The following is a 17500-nucleotide window of genomic DNA, read 5'->3' as shown; positions in this document are numbered from 1 at the left end:
CTGGTCTAGGCTTAGGATAGAATGCTACACAACAGTGAGATGATAAAAACACAATGATACAGTAAGTAAGGGGATACGGTACGTTCTACTCTGTTGTGATGCAACGGCGGGGGGCGGGACATCGCCATGTTGGCGGCGGAAGTAGGGAGTAGAGTGCCTTTTTCCATGCTTCTCTATGTGCGACTTAAAGCAATGTACCTCCGAAGCAATTCATGCCATGCATGCTCTATTTCTTTCAAACGATAGTTTCCCGTCCCTTTCAAACCACCCTGGTATTTTTTTTGGACTGACCCCTTGTTTTAGAGTGCTATTAAAATAGTTTAAATGACCAATGAGTGCTGTTATCTGCGTTGATTGACAGTTGACATTCTTTAGAATTATTTTTTTGATTGACAGGGCGTCGTCAAGGAGACGTTCGACTCAGTCAGTCCCGCGCCGGTGTCGTGCGCCAGGAAGTCCCTCCAGGGAAGTCCTTACTTTGAACAACTTCATCACATTGATGGATTATTTATTTATTTCATTGATTCACTTTCCCCATACTTTGGTCTTGTTGTGCCTTTGGATATACTAATCCGTATTATCTCGGAAGCTCTGCAGTTTTGGTAAGTAAAATGTAAGAAAAGTACAAGTATGAGCTCTCAATATGTGGCTGTTAAAAATGACAAAATGACTGAGGTGTACGATATGCTAGCTGTTATTAGCTCTTGTTTCCTCAATATGTAAATAGAGCTCTAGCTGTGTTTGGTCTGTCGATTTGTTAAGCAACTTAATTCTAAGTTGAATGTCATTCGTATTCTGACAAAAGCGTGTATGTTTTTGGCGTGCATCCGGTGTGTAGACACCCTCCCTCCGTAATCTGTAAATAACTCATCGTACTCAACACAACGTCATCCTGGTGCAAATATATTGCTTTCTGTAGCTAGCATGCATGGTCGTGTGTGTGATTTCACCAGCTTCTAGCGGTTGACTCGGAGGAGAGCTAAACGTAGTCCGAGAACAATATAAACAATTTGTTTACCGCATTTCGAGCACACAGACAACCCAGAATTTCCCCTGGCACCACTCAACTACAGGCCTGTTCAGACAAGAATTGTCTGTTGTTTACATACTGTAGTTCTCTAGGCAATGCAAGGACCGTCTGTCCTTGCATTGCCCAGCAGCTAAGACATTCAATGCTATAGCACTTTAGGGCTTTTGAGTAAAAATTCGCCTCATTAGAACCAGTTCTATAAGGACTGATGGGACATCGGATGTCATACGATGCTCTGTCTAGTCAGTTTTGCTGTTTCACTAAAAACATTGCGATCAATGCCACGTCGTCTAAATGGAAGCGGCTGGATGTATTGCGTTGTTTCGTTTGATAAGGTGTGTATCCTGCTTGTTTTTCAGAGCACTTAAGGCGTCGGTGTGACTCTCTTCGCTCAGCATCCAAACCGTGCCACCTCCACCAACAGCCAGAAGATCATCTCGGCATCACAGCTGTCGATGGGGCATTGCGTTATCACTACCACAGCAACGGTTAGTAATGTGTCAAACATAGCCTATACCTCTACTAGTGGTATGACACTGTCAAATGTTGCATGTGAAGTGAAATGCCTTGCCATTAGCCTATATATTCCTGGGAACATTGTGTGTGCCTCATTTGACTTATCTGTAGCTTATTATGTTATAGAGGTGCCATTCCAGTGAGATTTCCACAAAGAAAAGTGTCAAGATAAAAACAGATGCACCATGGACCCTTTCCACCTCAACACCAGTCCAACAAAGGCCGGGTAAAACTTCCAGGTTAGAGGAGGAAGAGGATAGCATCACAACACCAGCTGACCCCTTGATATCTGGCATTTGGAGAAAGGTGAGTGTCTTGAGCTGATCAATATGTTTATAAACAGAATGTTTGGATGCATATAGCCCTACCAGTAACTTGCTTTGTGTGTCGTCTGATCAGTGTTCAGCAAGTTACTGAAAAGCTGCAATACATTACCGATTACACGTAACTGACATTTTAAAATAATCCCTCACATCATAATATTACTAAATGTATGTAGGCCATTACACTGATTTTGCATTACTTCAGTTACTTTAGCCAAAATAATTGCCAAAATATGGATTTGGTGATTTACAAAAGTAATGCATTACATTGTGGTTTCCAAACTTTTTTCCATGTGCACCCCTTTGTTCATTTCAATGTGGTTTGTGCAACCCCTAAGTGATGGTCCTCTTGAGGTAGGCCACGCACCCCCAGGGGTGCTCACACCCCAGTTTGGGAAACCTGGCCGTAATTAATTACTTTTGTAATGTGTTACCCCCAACACTGCGTTTGATTTGGTGCATATTGTGTTTGTCTTTCAGAGCACATCACAGTCGTCTGTGTGACACCCCCTCGCTGCACGCCAGCACCCAAACCAAGCCACCTCCACCACCGGTCAGATCATATCGGTATGCACAGCAGTCTGAGGGGACATTATGTACATATCAATATATCAAAAACATACCTAGACTAGTGGTGTGAGACATGTTATGTGCTTGGGAAGTGAGGTGCACTACTGCTGTTCTAAGCCTTAGCTCTCTGCATGGCTAAGGGATGGTACGGTCATTGGCACTCGATGTCACATACGCTGCCTACCCTTGGCCTACATATTCGTGAGAACTTTGTGTGTGCCTTATTTGGTTGCTGAAAATCAAGTCTGCACACTAAGCTCCCATTTCACTTATTTAGTGTGATGGTATGATTCTAACATTAATTATTTTGCTATTGGATTTGTGTTTATTGTTACAGCTGAAGATGTGTACAGTACGCTCCTGCCTGCATCCTGCCTGCAACCACAAGTTCACCCCAGAGGATCTGCTGTCGACAACCATTGTGATATCGTTGCAATTATGAAACACACTTAATAAATGCTAATACATCACATCACACACATTTTGTTTCTGAATTGTTTTTCAATATTGGTAACACACTGTTGTTACAACATCTGTTTAGGTCAGGTGGGGAACCATGTCAAACCATGTTTACGCCCCCTCGGGCCATCTTATCCTCTCCCCAATATAATTTTAATGTTGTACAGCTTCACGTGAAATATGACATATTTTGTAAAGGCATCTTAGAAATTACATCAGCAATATAATTAAGTTATATTCTAGGTACCAAGAGAAGGTGGGGTCTGTTGTAAAGCTGGCCACCTTCAATATAGGCCAAAAAAGCTGGGGGAAATCCTGTTTTGTGTTCATAGTACGGCCCTTGGAGGACTTACATGGTTGTTGAAGGACTTTGAAGTGGCCCCTCAAATGAAAAAGGTACCCTACCCCTGGCTTAGACGAATGGCCAGACAAATGTTAAGAATTGAAGTAATGCATTTCTTAGAAGTGGGAAAGAACGTCCACATAATGATTTGCACGTTTAGAAAGCACACATGTAAGAAGACACTGAAGTCAAGATTTCACTTTAATCTGAATTTCAAGTACTCAAAATACCAGATGGTGTAATGGTCATACTGTATTACCTGTGCTTTACTAACTGAAAGGTTTTGGGTTGCCCACCGTTTACTTAAGTAATATGATTTAAGAATGAGAAGGGGTTCTTTTATTCTGAATTTTCTCGAAAACTGGGGGGAGGGGGGTCATGACTGCTTGACTGCAATCTTCACTCTGGATGACTGCTTGACGATGAGGAGCCTTTCTTCAACTTCCATGGTTTGTGCCTGTCAAACGGAAAGGTTTAATTAATTGTTTTGCACGTTATTTGTAGAGGGATTTATACACATCAGCTGTGGGTAAATATGCTAAATGTCCGTATAGGGGGTTAACTTGGTGTGTCAGACAAACATTCCTAATAATATTTAACGTCAATGGTCGCAGATGTTAAAATATTCAACGTGAAACTGAACATCCAAGGGCTCTCGCCTCAACAACTTCAATGATGCTACTGAGATAGGGCCTACATTGCAGACTTAGATAATAGTTTTCGGCCAAATAATACGAAGACCCCAAATGGCATGGGCTATATGCACTTTCCGTGTACAGTTAAGTTTGCAACTGTACAATGCCGTTACAAGGTGCTGAAGTTAAGTAAGTTAGATCTAATGCCATTTGGCTGGCTCAGGTTAGCCGCTAAGCTAAATAATATTACCGTATGATGGTTTCATAAGCCTCTCAAGATTTCGTTGGCCCTAGTACCATTTCATAAATATCATATTGGTATTCTCCACACTTACCGATCTCCAGTTGTATTTCAACTTGCGTTGGTGGTTTTGTGACAATCAAGGTTTTCGGTGTTGACTATTTCCACAGCTGAGAACTTGTTTTAATATCTTGAGACGCCATGACATATTTTCATCTCTGACGATGCGGCAGCATCGGGTGGGAGGGCGGGACATATGACTTGACAAGTAGGTGTTTTCGGATTGGCTGGCGCTGTCAGCGATGTCGACCTATCGGTAATGTAGCTCAACGTTGCCAGGGTGATTATTTCACTTCCGTATTTTGGAGGCGGAAGTAAATCAGCCGCGGTTGCATCAAAACCGTTGAATGGAGTTCTATGGAACCACCTTCTCCCCTTATGTAGACCTCCTTGTAAAAACATGCCTTGACATCTAAAGGTACTTCAGAAAGCAACATCAACAGTCAATCAAAGGTTACAACTAGAAGTTTGACAGGCCAGTCTAATTTAATTTTTGGTCTGTCTTTATCAGTGGCATGCAAAAACATTTTGGGGGTCATGTCAGGTGCTCGAGGTGGGGGCGGAGGGCATATGGAACTTCCGGCTACCTTACTAGGATATAGAAGCTATATAGCATTTGTACCGTAGATGATCACGTCAACATGGGCCACAGTACATTGTGAAAAAAAACATTAAAAAGAACTTTCAAAAAGGGCCTTTTTTCTCCAGTAGGGCAAAGTGGCAGGCTCTTTAGCACCACCACGTTCCTATCTGTGCGCGCCTATGGTCTTTATTGTCTTATCATTTTGTGTTTACTATAATGTCCTATAATGTACTTGAGATGCTTCTCACCTTCGTGCTGCTTGTAGCGGTGAGCTACCATGACGTTGGTTGCCTTCTCCACTCCGAGATCCAGCAGCTCCATGGGCGGCTTAGCATACTTGTGGATCCTTAACACCTCGTTCTTCAGACTCGTGCCGTAGATGAAGTCCTCAAACAGATCGATGCGGTACGGGTTGGCGATCCCTGGAAATTGTGTTGGCATCCCAAAACAAGACACATAGTAATTTTATTGTATTTGCTTACAATAAAGTATGCATGCATGGTAAGTATGTATACTGTATATGCTAAACCCATGTACAGTAGTATGTATGCATGTTTTTCATGAGGAACACAAAATACTGTGCATTCCAAAAAATCTCTCTGCAAAAATGAGCAAGTCTTTTAATGTGGCGCGTAAATCGGATTGCCGGAATACCAGCAAAGGTCATTCATCTCAAATCCCAAGCTACCGTACGTTAAGTACTGAGGATTTGTATGTCTCTGTCTCTCTCTCTCTCTCTCTCTCTGTCTCTGTATCTCTCTCTCTCTCACACACACACACTCCCCGAATTCACTGGCCCAGTTCATCTCACTGTGTTGGCCTCCAATTGACTCCTGGGGGTCTGAGCCATCGAAGCGCACACTGCCAATGGAGGCCAACTCTGCATCAGCCCAGTACAGACGCTGGTTGAAGTAGTCGATGGCCAGGGCTAGAGAGAGAGAGGGAGAGCGGGGGAGAGAGAGAGAGAGAGAGAGAGAGAGAGGGGGGGGGGGATAGAGAGAGAGGGAGAGAGAGAGGGAGAGAGGGAGGGAGGGGGCAGAGATAGGGAAGGAGAGATGGGGAGTAGGATAGATATTTAAACCAGTTATGAATTCAACCAGTAAATCAATAGATTGCTCCAAGTGTCAAAAGCAAGGGGTTATCCAGTGTGCTTATTTATTTATGGTTTATTTACATTTATTCATATTTTTTCCACAAATAAATAAATGCAGCTACACAAAGTGCTAAGTCACAGTTTGGCAATGCTAGGGAACTGGCACCCTTCCTGAATGCCATTGTGAAGAAGTTCCATACTGATGAAGGGGGTGTGTGAGTGTGTGAGTGGGTTGGGGGGAGTTCAGCAGGTCAAACAAAGGGTTATTTGAGATGTGCTTAGTGCCTCCAGTCGAAAGTAAAACTGCTGACGAACTTCTTGCCTCTGTGTGTGTGTGTGTGTGTGTGTGTGTGTGTGTGTGTGTGTGTGTGTGTGTGTGTGTGTGTGTGTGTGTGTGTGTGTGTGTGTGTGTGTGTGAGCGTGCGTGCGTGTGTATGTGTGTGTTTCACTCCTCCTTGACCTAATTTGAACAGAGGATCTCCAGTCACCATCACGGAGACTAATTGGCTCAATTTATTTTAAAACAAGACATGAAACAACTTAGTGAGTTATTATCCTGATGCTAGGCCCTGGATAGGTGCATCAAAAGGCCCAATTTCTGAAAATCCTGCTCCATTTTTGCACCATTGTTCCTTTGTACTAACATAAATTCCTTGAAAAAAGCTTTTGTTAAAGGGTGGCACAACAGGCTTGGGATTTTGAAAGGCAGCAAATTAACGTTTCAGTGAAATCAGTGAAAAATGTGTTTTATGGACTATTTTGATCAAAAACTAGTTAGGAGAATCATTTTGCTGAAAGCTCCAGTTAGAGAGAGATAGAGAATGTTTGATTTATTTGAAGTGTGATTGTGGTTTTATTTTCTTTTTGTCTTTTTAGATGTGCCGTCCTAGCATCTCTATAAGAGGGTATGTCCGTCTGTCGGTCCGTCGGTCGGTCAGTCTGTCCGTCTGAAACGTTTTCTTTCAATTGTAATTCCCTCCTGTGTCCACAAGGCGGCAGTGCATAGACAGTTGCATCTTTGTCCGCCTGTCGGACTTGTTTATGATGAATCTGTGATTCTTCCATGCATGGCAAGTGTGTGGTAACCTGATTCTCACCAGATAAATGGGTTGAGCCTTGCTCTACAAACATCCATTTGGAGATACGTCATAGGAGTAGGACTGTCACTCACCAATGTTAAATGCTCAGTATTATGTATTACTTCATCCCTTTACTGGTATTGGACCGTCACTGTTACTTCACGGTATAGAGGGAAACCGTAATTTCAATTTCCTTGTATGACCTTTGCATATGAAGAAACTGGCAATACAGTAAAGGCTGACTTGACTTGACTAGGAGTAGGTCTCTAAAGGTGTGGTTTTATATTTAAAGAAAAAAAAACGTTCACGTCATTGGGGAGACACTTGTCTGACATCTTTAATGAGCTGCCACTACTTTAACTACTCACAGATTCGAAAACGCAGGTACTGTAACACAGAGTCAATGTCAATAACTGAGTCTACAGCATGCGAGCAGCCATTGTTGCGGAAACAACGGTCGCGTTTCACTAACTTTTCAATTCTCCAATACGTTTAAATTTTGACTACATCACGTCTTTGAAAATCCTGCATTTTGTTTTGGGAGCAGGGCGAATCGGAAGGTTCTCCAGACACTCGTGTGAGTTCATGAAGCTCACAAAGCTGAGCGGAAATACAGTAGGAAATACACCAGAGAGTCAGGCTAGGTTAGCGGTAGCCTAGCGACGCCATCCATGTACTCCACCCAAAGATTCTGTCTGCACATCGTCTGGCAAAAGCCTCCAGCTCGGTTCTCTCAGTGTTTAGCCAATCAGCAAACAGTTGAGAGTGTTGGCGTAGAACTTACCCGAGAGCTCTGTTACTGATTGGTTAAGGTAACTATATTCACACTTTCGTTTTGTTATTTGTATGCTTTTGCGACGCTATAACATAACAGGCATGCTAATAAAGCACAATATGGGTTCTAATTTGAGTTTGGAACTTCAATTAATTTAAATTATAGAGTAATATCAGACCATCTCCCACCGTCCACAGAGACGGATTCCTCATGGCTTTTGCCAGACTGATTGACGGAATCAACAGTCGGCTTTTCGCCCAGGCTAGGTTAGCGGTCCTTCAGCCCAAAGAGGGTCAGTGCAGAGGATACTGCTGAGGATGTTTGTGTTCTTGTCTCCTCACAATCAGACACCTCTGCCGACTCTCTCTTTCTTTGTCTTTTGTCTGAGACATGTCTATTGACTCTCTCTCCTTCTCTCTCTCTTTCTACATCTCTCTATCTCTCTCTCCCTCCAATGAGACATGTCTGCCGACTCGACCGTGAAGCACACTGCTCCAGCACTGTTTCAAAAGGTCTGTTCTTTTCCAGGTCACAGATTCAGGACACACGCACACACGCACGCAGGCGCTCTCACATGCACACGGACACGCACACACACACACAGTACTTTAGCGTGTGCAGTGCACCTCAGATAGCCAGTGTAGGTCGAAGCAAAAACAACTTATTAGCACTTCGCCTGCTCTGGCAGTTTTTAGAATCGTATGTGCTGCAGAAAAGATACCTTTGAAAGGTATTTGAAAACTTTCTTTTTTCCCCAACTCCATCATCATCATCATCATTATTGTGTTTTTATCGTATTGTTTACAGCTAATGTTACACAGTACAAGAACACCCCCAATTAGGAAATAATAATGATGTGTTTTTTCTTTCTTTTTTAAAGTTTTTTTTTTGGGCTTTTAAGCCTTTATTGGTTTTTGTGAGAGGAGAGACAGGAAGTGAGCTGGGAGAGAGAGATGGGGAAGGACCGGCAAAGGACCCGGACCAGGAATCGAACCCGGGTCGGCAGAGTGGTAAATGTGTGCCCTACCATATCAGCCACAGTAGGGCCATGATGTGTATTTCTAAAAGGAACATATAACATTGTTTTATAGTGTATTAGACCATATTGGTACCTGTGGGCCTCCGTAGCCTCTTATCCAGCAGTACCCTCCGCATAGAGCCATCCATCGCAGACTCCTCTATGTGGGACCGATCACCAATCGGTCAGACATACGGCTCGGGACAATGGGCTGTAAGGCCTTAGACGCTCACATGAGAGGAGAAAAACACAAGCGCTACGTTTCCAGCCGGAAAACGTCAATGCCCATGGAAATGTTTGCTGCACCGGCTGCCAAAAAAGTTGCAACGCCAGCTATGCCTCTAATATCAACATTCGACCCAACGGCTACACTGAAGGCAGAAATGCTGTGGGTTCTGCGGACACTTTACCGTCATCATTCGTACTCTTCAAATGAAGATGTGGGCGCCGTCTTCAGGGAAATGTGTCCCGATTCCCAGTTTGCAAAAACATTTACTTGTGGGAAAGACAAAACGTCCTATCTTGCACGATTTGGCCTGGCTCCATTCATCAAACGGCAACTTGTATGTACAGTCAATCAGGGCAACTTCGTCATCATGCACTTCAAATGCGTACGAGCAGATTTATAGAACCTAATTGCGTTCGGCTCAGTTGTTTGCCATTGCGATTTGTCAGTATTTTCACTACTTGAGTATGTCGTAGTGGTTCATGCTTGTGAATTGAAACCGAGTATACATTTAAATGCCTATAAACAACTTGACAGTTAATGATAAGTCGCTAAAACCGTCAGCTAAGTGCAATTCAACGAAATGTAATGTAATTGGCCGGCAAGCAACGTTGCTACTGTTTGGCATCTACTGGCCATATGCAACCATGCGTGCGCGTAGGCTTATGTGTGACATCTAGTGGCCATATATGCAATGGCCCATCTGTGTCTGTGTGAGAAAAAGAGAAAAAAGAGCACACGTTCTTCAGTAGGCTTCCAGTAGACGTCTTTTGACCTGCTTTATCTGAATATTTTACATACATATGGCTTAATGGCAAAGATCTGAATCTCAGGAACATGCTGCAGTCAACTGGAAGTTTGTCAGCCTTCTGCAAAAAGAGCATGCGGAACAATTTGCAGGGATGCAGATAAAGGTAGCAGGAAGCTGTGGCTTACATACGCTGCATAATTCATTTAAGGGTGGCTTTGAATTGTGGATCGTGGAAAAGGTGCTTAAGGCACTTCATTATCTCTTCCAATGCGCACCAGCCAGAAGAGAAGATTTCAGCTCTGCAACTGAAACCTCAAAGTTCCCCTTGCCTTTCTGTGGGCATAGGTGGCTGGAAAATGTACCTGCTGTTGAAAGAGCATTGGATGTTTGGCCGTCTGTTGTGAAGTATGTGGATCTTGTGAAGGCAAAGAAAGTGAAGAATCCGGGTACATCATCATTTGACAGTGTTTGTGAAGCCCAAGTGGATCCCTTTCTGCTGGCCAAATTCAACTTCTCCATGGCCATATCGCGTGTGTCCCAGCCATTTCTGGCTAAATATCAAACAGATGTGCCAATGATGCCCTTCCTTTGGGAGGATTTGAAGACTCTGGTCTCGGTAATTTTCATTAATTTTAGATGTTACATTGCCCATGTTACGCATATTGTATTGTATTGTGTTATTCACAAATTATTAACATTTTCATTTTCAGAACCTCCTGAGACGCTTCATCAAACGCGAGGCCCTGCCCCAGACACCATACAAGCTGGTGAGGCTTGACGTGTCCGATGAAACAATCTGGCTGAGTCCCAAGGAAATGGACATAGGGATGGGGGCCACTGTTGTGATCAAGGTAGAATTATGGTTACTATATATTGCTTTATATATTTCTGGCATAGAAAGTATTGTTGGCCTTCTCTTTTTAATTGTTTGGAGTGATTCTAGAAATTTGACAACCAATATTCTCTTGTCAGGATCTGTCAGGGGCTGGAGAAGTGCCCGTTGAAATATGCCGTCGTTAACAATATGATGTGCTTGGACCCAAAGAGGATGAACCTGCATGCAGATGACTGCCTCAGTAAAATGAAGGCACTTGTCCAGAAGTTTGTGAATGACAAACAGTTGGCAGTCGGCATAACTGCTGGTAAATTTTATAAATAAGAAGAGATGAGATATGTATACATAAAAGATAATGATGTTAAATATGGTTTTCTATTTTGTCGTCAGCATAAATACTTCTAATTCTATTTTTTGGGGGGATTATGCAATAATTACAGGTGATGTCATATCCCAGCAGTTCGAGAATCTCCTGCACAGTGAGGCCAAAAACCTGGGGCCTCATTTATCATCAGTTCGTAGAATGTCTTCTAAATTGTCTCTTACGAGTGAAATTTAGAATGTTCGCAAGTACAGAAAAATCAGGATTTATCCTTTGCTCAGGAATGATCGCACGCACGCTTTACGCACAGGATCTGTGCCTAAGAACGCTTGATAAATGAGCCCCCTGGAGTTCCTCGCCTTCAGTCCTTCTGAAGGATGCAGAGTAGATGTGTTCTTGCATCAGAAGATCTCTCAGTCTTAAGCTGGGCTTACACTGTGCGACTTTTGCCCCGATTTGGCACTCGCACAACTTTTTGAGAGTCGGGCCGATTTCTTGCTCAATCGCAGGTCAATCGTGAGTCTCGCATCGTGCAGTGTACATGGGGTAACGACAAGCGATTTCGCCTCACGATTGTGCAATCGCAGGATCGCAAGAAAATCAAAATGGTTTGAAATTCTGGTCGTGGCTCGTGCGTAAATCGCACAGTTAAAGCAGCGCTACGAGCCGATTTGACACTTCACATGCACAAATTAATAGGGCCGTGCGATTCGCTGTTGAGCGCGACCTCATCTCCACCTCAGGTGCGCATTTTCCCTCCTCTGCAGACCGGGGAAACATGCCTGTCGCGTCGTACGGTGGAAGCATTTCGCTCGCATCCGACTGTCGGCTCGTGTAGTGTGAGTACGTGAGTCGTGAGCTGTGAACTTTTAAACAGTGAAATTCCATCGTGCAGTGTGAGCAGAAGCTTAAGACCCACGAGTGAAAATATCGCACAGTGTATGCCCGGCTTTACCCTGATCTCTGGGCCTTCTGCAGAAATCTGTTGCTCCTATCCCATGGGCAAGCAGAGGTAGAACGGGGCTTTTCAACAAACAAAGAGGTCGAGATCTGCAAGCTGTCAGAGGACGGAATGGTTGCTCACAGACTAATCTGTGATTATGTTAGGGTGCATGGCGGTGACGTGACCAAAGTACCCGTTACAAAAGAGATGACGAATTACTGTGCCACAGCAAGAACAAGGTACCGAACATACTTGGAGGAGGAAAGGAACAAAAAAGAAAAAAGATGACCAGGGGAAGAAAAGAAAGCGATTGTTTGATGAACTTGAGGAGCTGAAAAGAAAGAGAGTGGCATTGGAGGCGGTGTGTGAGGGTTTACAAAAGGAAGCAGATCAGATGGCCGACAAAGCGGAAAATTCTGGTGGGACAAAAATGGCCACCCTGATATCAAAGTCAAACACTCTGAGATGACGAGCAAAAGAGAAAATGGAGGACCTGGTTGGCCTGAGGGCTGACATTGCTCAGAAATCACAAGAACTGAAAAACTGTGATCAACAATAAAGCAGTATCAGTAACCTGCTTGGCTCTCATGCTGTATTTCGTTTGCTGTACAGTTTTAGTTTTGTTTTGGTTGCTGTTTTTAATATTGCATGTCGAGACCTGCATGACATTAACCCAATGGTCAGGGGTGCACATAACTGGTACGCAGGTGCGCATGCGCACCAAAAATTAGCAATGCGTACTGCCACCTTGGTCACTACAGCGCACTTGCGTACTGACTATCCCTCCTGAAAGATAAGAGAAAGAGAGACTGTTGATGTTGGTGAATGGTCAAACATGTCCAAAAAGAAACAGACAACAGTAGCCTAATCAGTTTCTTTGGAGTTTCGCCAACAACAAAGAAAATTGAGTGAGATTGAAAAAAAAACAACTTTCCGCGAAGTGGCTCCAAGTGCCGTGGCTTGAGGAGCGGACAGAAATGTAGTGCCAGTCCCTTGAAATGCGGAATCGTTCCGTATGTGGCAGTGGAATCATGCGTTCCGTGTTAAACAGGAAAGGGACGCGATGTGTCCCGTTTTCTCATGAATGCCTAAAATTGACATGTCACTCGCATAGGCTATCAACTGTAGCCTAAATCTAACGATGGTCGGCGCGAGCGCGACCGAGTTGAGCTCCTGAGGCTCTCCCCTCCCTCCATCATTATGGAATTGTGCCGTCTGTTTCTGTTAACTCCGGAAAATGGACGCGCAACCCCGTCATTCTCATTGGCAACTCAGATGAAAACAGATGAAATTCAGACAATAATCACTTAACTTGAAGATGACATGTTGACCATTTGTAGGCTAATTAAGATTTAAAGAATACCAAACTAACACATTTTTGATTAGGCTACCTTGCACCAGTTGCATTAGCCTTCAAACAACATGTGTCAACATTCGTGGTGATCATGTTTTATCCTCCGACACTGCGGACAGTGGACTTTTTTTTTTTTTTTTTGTAACCGCGGATGAGGTGCGTACCAAAACATATTTGCTGGTGCGCATATGAGTAACGCCCTAAAAAAGTTATGTGCACCCCTGCCAATGGTCCCTCTGTTACACTGTATATATGTAGTAAAGTGCACATCACACTTCTATTATAAATAGTGAATTTGTACTGTAACAGGCATTTGATAAAGCTCATATATTATGGACCTCATATATAGAGATAAAATGTTAATACTTCTTATTCGTATTGTATTGGTATTGGTTGTAATTAAATAATAAATATAATTCGATTTGTATTGGTTCCTATTAAGCTCAAACTGGAAACGGGATGTTAGAATGCATGAAAATGCAGGAAATTACATATAAGAAATACAAAATTTTCACCCAGACCCTCGGACAAAATGAACTGTCCCATATTTAATGAATTGACGGTTGGCATTGAATGAATGAAGTCAAGGAATTTTTGCATAGGATTATCAGTATTGCGTTGCTTTCTACATATTCAACACACTTAAAACGTGATAGTACTGAACACTAATCCTCTGCTTTACGTTTTTTTTTTTTTTTCGATGATGTTACTAATGCGGCCCGCTTGAGGTCCACATGGGTTGTATGCGGCCCCCGGACCAAAATGAGTTTGACACCCCTGGTTTAAATAGTCTAAATATTTGATATTTATCTGTATTTGTCTCTACAATTTATAGCACTGTTCATTTTGAAATGTCAGTATATTATGAATGTAAATGCTTCCTAACATATTCGAAACACTTTTCAAATATTGCAGTGATTTTTTTTTTCATCACCAAATATCAACCATTTTTTTGATGATGAGATGCATTTTGGAAAAAAGCACCATCTTAAGAAACCCCCTAGGTTTTTTTTCGTCATTATTTCGCTAGCGTGCCTATTCTGAATGAGCCATTTTGATATAGATTAATCTAGATTAATCTAGATTAATTTCATAATTACAGTGAGATTAATCTAGATTTAAAAAAATAATCTATGCCCACCCCTAATATACGTATATGGTAGGAAGACAGACAAGGGAATATAAGGGGAAATACAAAAAGAAATAGCAGAAAAAAGGTCCCTACGACAACTTTTAGAGCAGCATACTGTTGATGTGGTTGAGCAGGTGGCCGTGGTCATATCACCTGTAATGGTGTGTTAGGAGCAGTGTTGCCAGGTTGGGCGGGTGCCCGCCAAATTGGGCTACTTGGGATGAGCGTCTGCGGGTAAAAATCTGAAAAATTGGCCATTTGGCATTTTTTTCAGCCGTTTTTTGCCCATAGAAGTCAATATAATTGTTGAATTTGGGCGGAATTAAGCACATTTTGGCGGTTTTTGAGAAGCTTTTGGGCTGGATTTGGTCAGACACATCTGGCAACACTGGTCAAGAGACTGGCAGTTTGGGAAATGTGTGCTGCTGAGCACGTTTGGGTCTGTTATTAACAAGACTACATCAGCCTGACTGTCAACCAGAGGCCCTAGATGCGGTGGCGGAAAGGCACCATTTGTGCCACTACACTATACGGTAGGACACTAGAACTATGCTTCACTCTGTGCATAGTGGCTGAGCATTCTGTACACTTTAAAAGAGAAAATAAAATGTCTAGGTAAGGGCTGTCCTAAACATTTTTCGGATGGCAGAAGGGGCATGGTGGAGAAGGGGCAGGGGAAGGGACAGTGACGTTAAAGTCCATATGCCTCTGTGAATAGATGGGATTTAAGGTGCTTCTTGAACGTAGCCAGTGTGGGGGCCTGGCGTATGTTGTTCAATGTCAATTGAATCCAACTACAACTATGCTGCACTCGGCACACTCTGTAAACTTTAAACCAGATAGTTTAAAAATATATATATCATTCAGTATGCACACAGCGGCTTCTGAGCCAGTGGGCTCCCACATTTGCATGGCTTAACCCTATCGCGCCGGACGCATCATATTTGATGCATCAAATTCAAAGCCCTCTCCACGCTGACACAAAAAAAATCCATCTCAAAAACATCCTGCGTGTCATTTCCAAACGTCCTGCAGTACACGGAAACCGCCACAAGAGAGCAGCGGTCAACAACAAGTTGATCACAGCTCGCCGAAAATGCAAAAATGGAGTAGAAGCGGTTTCCCTGACCGACGCTGAGATATCGTCAAATTGCAAAAGGTTTGTGTACAAATTTCCGAAATATTACTCTACATCCTTTAATTTGAACACTGGCTTTGTGCAATTAATCAAGGAAGAGTTTATATTTTTACACCGTGTTGCAGAGAGATCGTGCTAAAACTGATGAAACAAATAAGCACCATCCGGCGGTGGCAGGAAGTCAGCCATCAATGCATTTGCTCCATAGGGAAACTTACAAAGCATACCACGACGATCGTTTAACAAAACACACAAGTTGTTTTACTTCAAGACAAAGATATTGCCTTAAGAAACAGGTTTTACTTGCAATTTTGAAAATGTAATGCAAAATGTTGAAATTATGATCTCGTAAAAAATGCATTGAAGTGAATGGAGAAATGGTCAAATTGTAGTAATGGACCCATTTATTCAAATTACACATCAAAAATGAATAATGATCTATATTACACTCTAAATAGGTTGTTAAGCATTCGATCAGCTATGTTTTTACATAGATTTTAAAAAATTACCCAACCAGGCTGTCGGAAATGTAAAATATGGTCCTGCTAAAACAAGGATAGGCTTTAAAAAATGGCAGGATCTCACTAAATATTTAAAGATAATCCTCAAATTAAATTATCTGACAACTTTTTTTAAATTAAAAAAAGTTGTAAATGCATTTAAAGTCATTTTCAATGGTCATGAAATTGGAATTTTCATTTTATATATGATGCATTAAATATCTCAGTGACTTTAACAAAATTTAGAATTTTTTTTTTACATTTCTTATAAGGGACCAATATTGAAGCAAATTCCAAAAAATTAGAATTTTCTCTCATTGCTTTCATGGTTCAGGTCTCACAGGGTTAATTGCAATATTTGCATTGCCATACTCTTGTACCTTTCATCCATTTTAGTGTGTGTGTGTGTGTGTGTGTGTGTGTGTGCGTGCGTGCGTGTGCGTGTGTGCGTGCGCATTCGTGCATGTGTGTGTGTGTGCGTGCGTGCGTGCATGTGTGTGTCCTTAAGAGAGCAACATATCAACACAACAGACAGCTGATCTGCGTAAGGGTTTTTTCCAGCTTGCAGTTTCTACCTCCTGAGGTGAAGGATATTTTATAGTCTGTTGTCCAGCCCTCCAGCAAAACTCCACAGCCGTCTGGTGCAGACAGTGTTACCACTATTGTAGCTGAAGGTTTATCAGCATCGTGGGTGCCCTTGAAAAGGCCTGGAGGGCTCAGAGCTGTTGGCCATTTTGTCTTGTGACCAGAGGCAAGCAACCTACATCAGTGATTTTCAACCTATGGGCCGGGGCTCACTGGTGGGCCCTGAAGGTATTCCAAGTGGGCCTTGAAATCATTTTCTAAAATTATAATCATATTTTGGTGTGTGTTGCTATTGATTTATTTGAGTTTTATTCTTTATTGGGTCAGAAGTGGGCCCTGAACATTTGTGACAATTTCGAGTGGGCCCCACGTTGGAAAAGGTCGAGAACCCCTGACCTACATGTAGATTCAGAAAGTGAGAACCCCACCGCATACGTATCTGCTTCAATTGTCAAACTCAGTGAACCAGCTGATCAAAGCAGATGATGTAATTAGTCAAATCACTGACAGGTAGAAGCAGCTCTAGGAAATCCATGACATGGCATTTTTACTTTTTTACATAATCCAGTTTGTCTGCCTTTGTCTCCCGTCGTACTTACTTACAGAGCTGTAGCTTGTCATAACTCATCACAAGTTACGCCTCAGAGTCCACAGGGAGCGATGCTATTTGTATTCACATCCACAGCTTGTCCTTTTATCGTCTCTCCTGACCACACTCACTCGTACCCGCTGAATATTATTAGGCATACAGAGAAAAGTTTTATTCCTGTCATTGTGGGGGGTGGCGGGTGTGTGATTGAAGACCTTTATCTGTGTCTGAGTCATCCGGTTGCAGAATCGAGAATAGTTTATAGTCCTGGCCTGACACAATCATGCACTGAATATAAAACCAATGCACTGGTTACTGATGATGGGCAATAAGCGCAATAAGCGTTGTAAATTATAAATGTTGGTGAAAGCGCAGGCTATACTGAATACTGCGTAAATGG

General features: G+C 42.6%; 2 long non-coding RNA genes and 1 pseudogene across 3 annotated transcripts; 1 reads left to right on the top strand and 2 right to left on the bottom strand.

Moving 5' to 3' along the window:
- The window catches only part of LOC134461473 (low-density lipoprotein receptor-related protein 1B-like), a 149995-nt pseudogene that overhangs the window by 34359 nt on the left and 98136 nt on the right, over nt 1-17500 (bottom strand).
- LOC134461501 (uncharacterized) lies at nt 519-3364 on the top strand. Of its 2 annotated transcripts, XR_010037304.1 has the most exons (5): nt 519-602; nt 1390-1518; nt 1673-1852; nt 2350-2436; nt 2777-3364. It is a non-coding gene; the product is annotated as an uncharacterized LOC134461501 (long non-coding RNA). The 2 variants fall into 2 exon arrangements; XR_010037303.1 differs by lacking the exons at nt 519-602; nt 1390-1518 and having other exon boundaries at nt 1525-1852.
- On the bottom strand, nt 3425-4563 carry LOC134461503 (uncharacterized). Its single transcript, XR_010037305.1, has 2 exons — nt 4212-4563; nt 3425-3698 (listed from the first exon to the last, which is right to left on the bottom strand). It is a non-coding gene; the product is annotated as an uncharacterized LOC134461503 (long non-coding RNA).

Source organism: Engraulis encrasicolus, chromosome 13 (assembly GCF_034702125.1).
Source record: "Engraulis encrasicolus isolate BLACKSEA-1 chromosome 13, IST_EnEncr_1.0, whole genome shotgun sequence".
NCBI lineage: Eukaryota > Metazoa > Chordata > Actinopteri > Clupeiformes > Engraulidae > Engraulis > Engraulis encrasicolus.
Note: the sequence above shows the minus strand (reverse complement) of the source record. Positions and strands in the feature narration are given on the sequence as shown.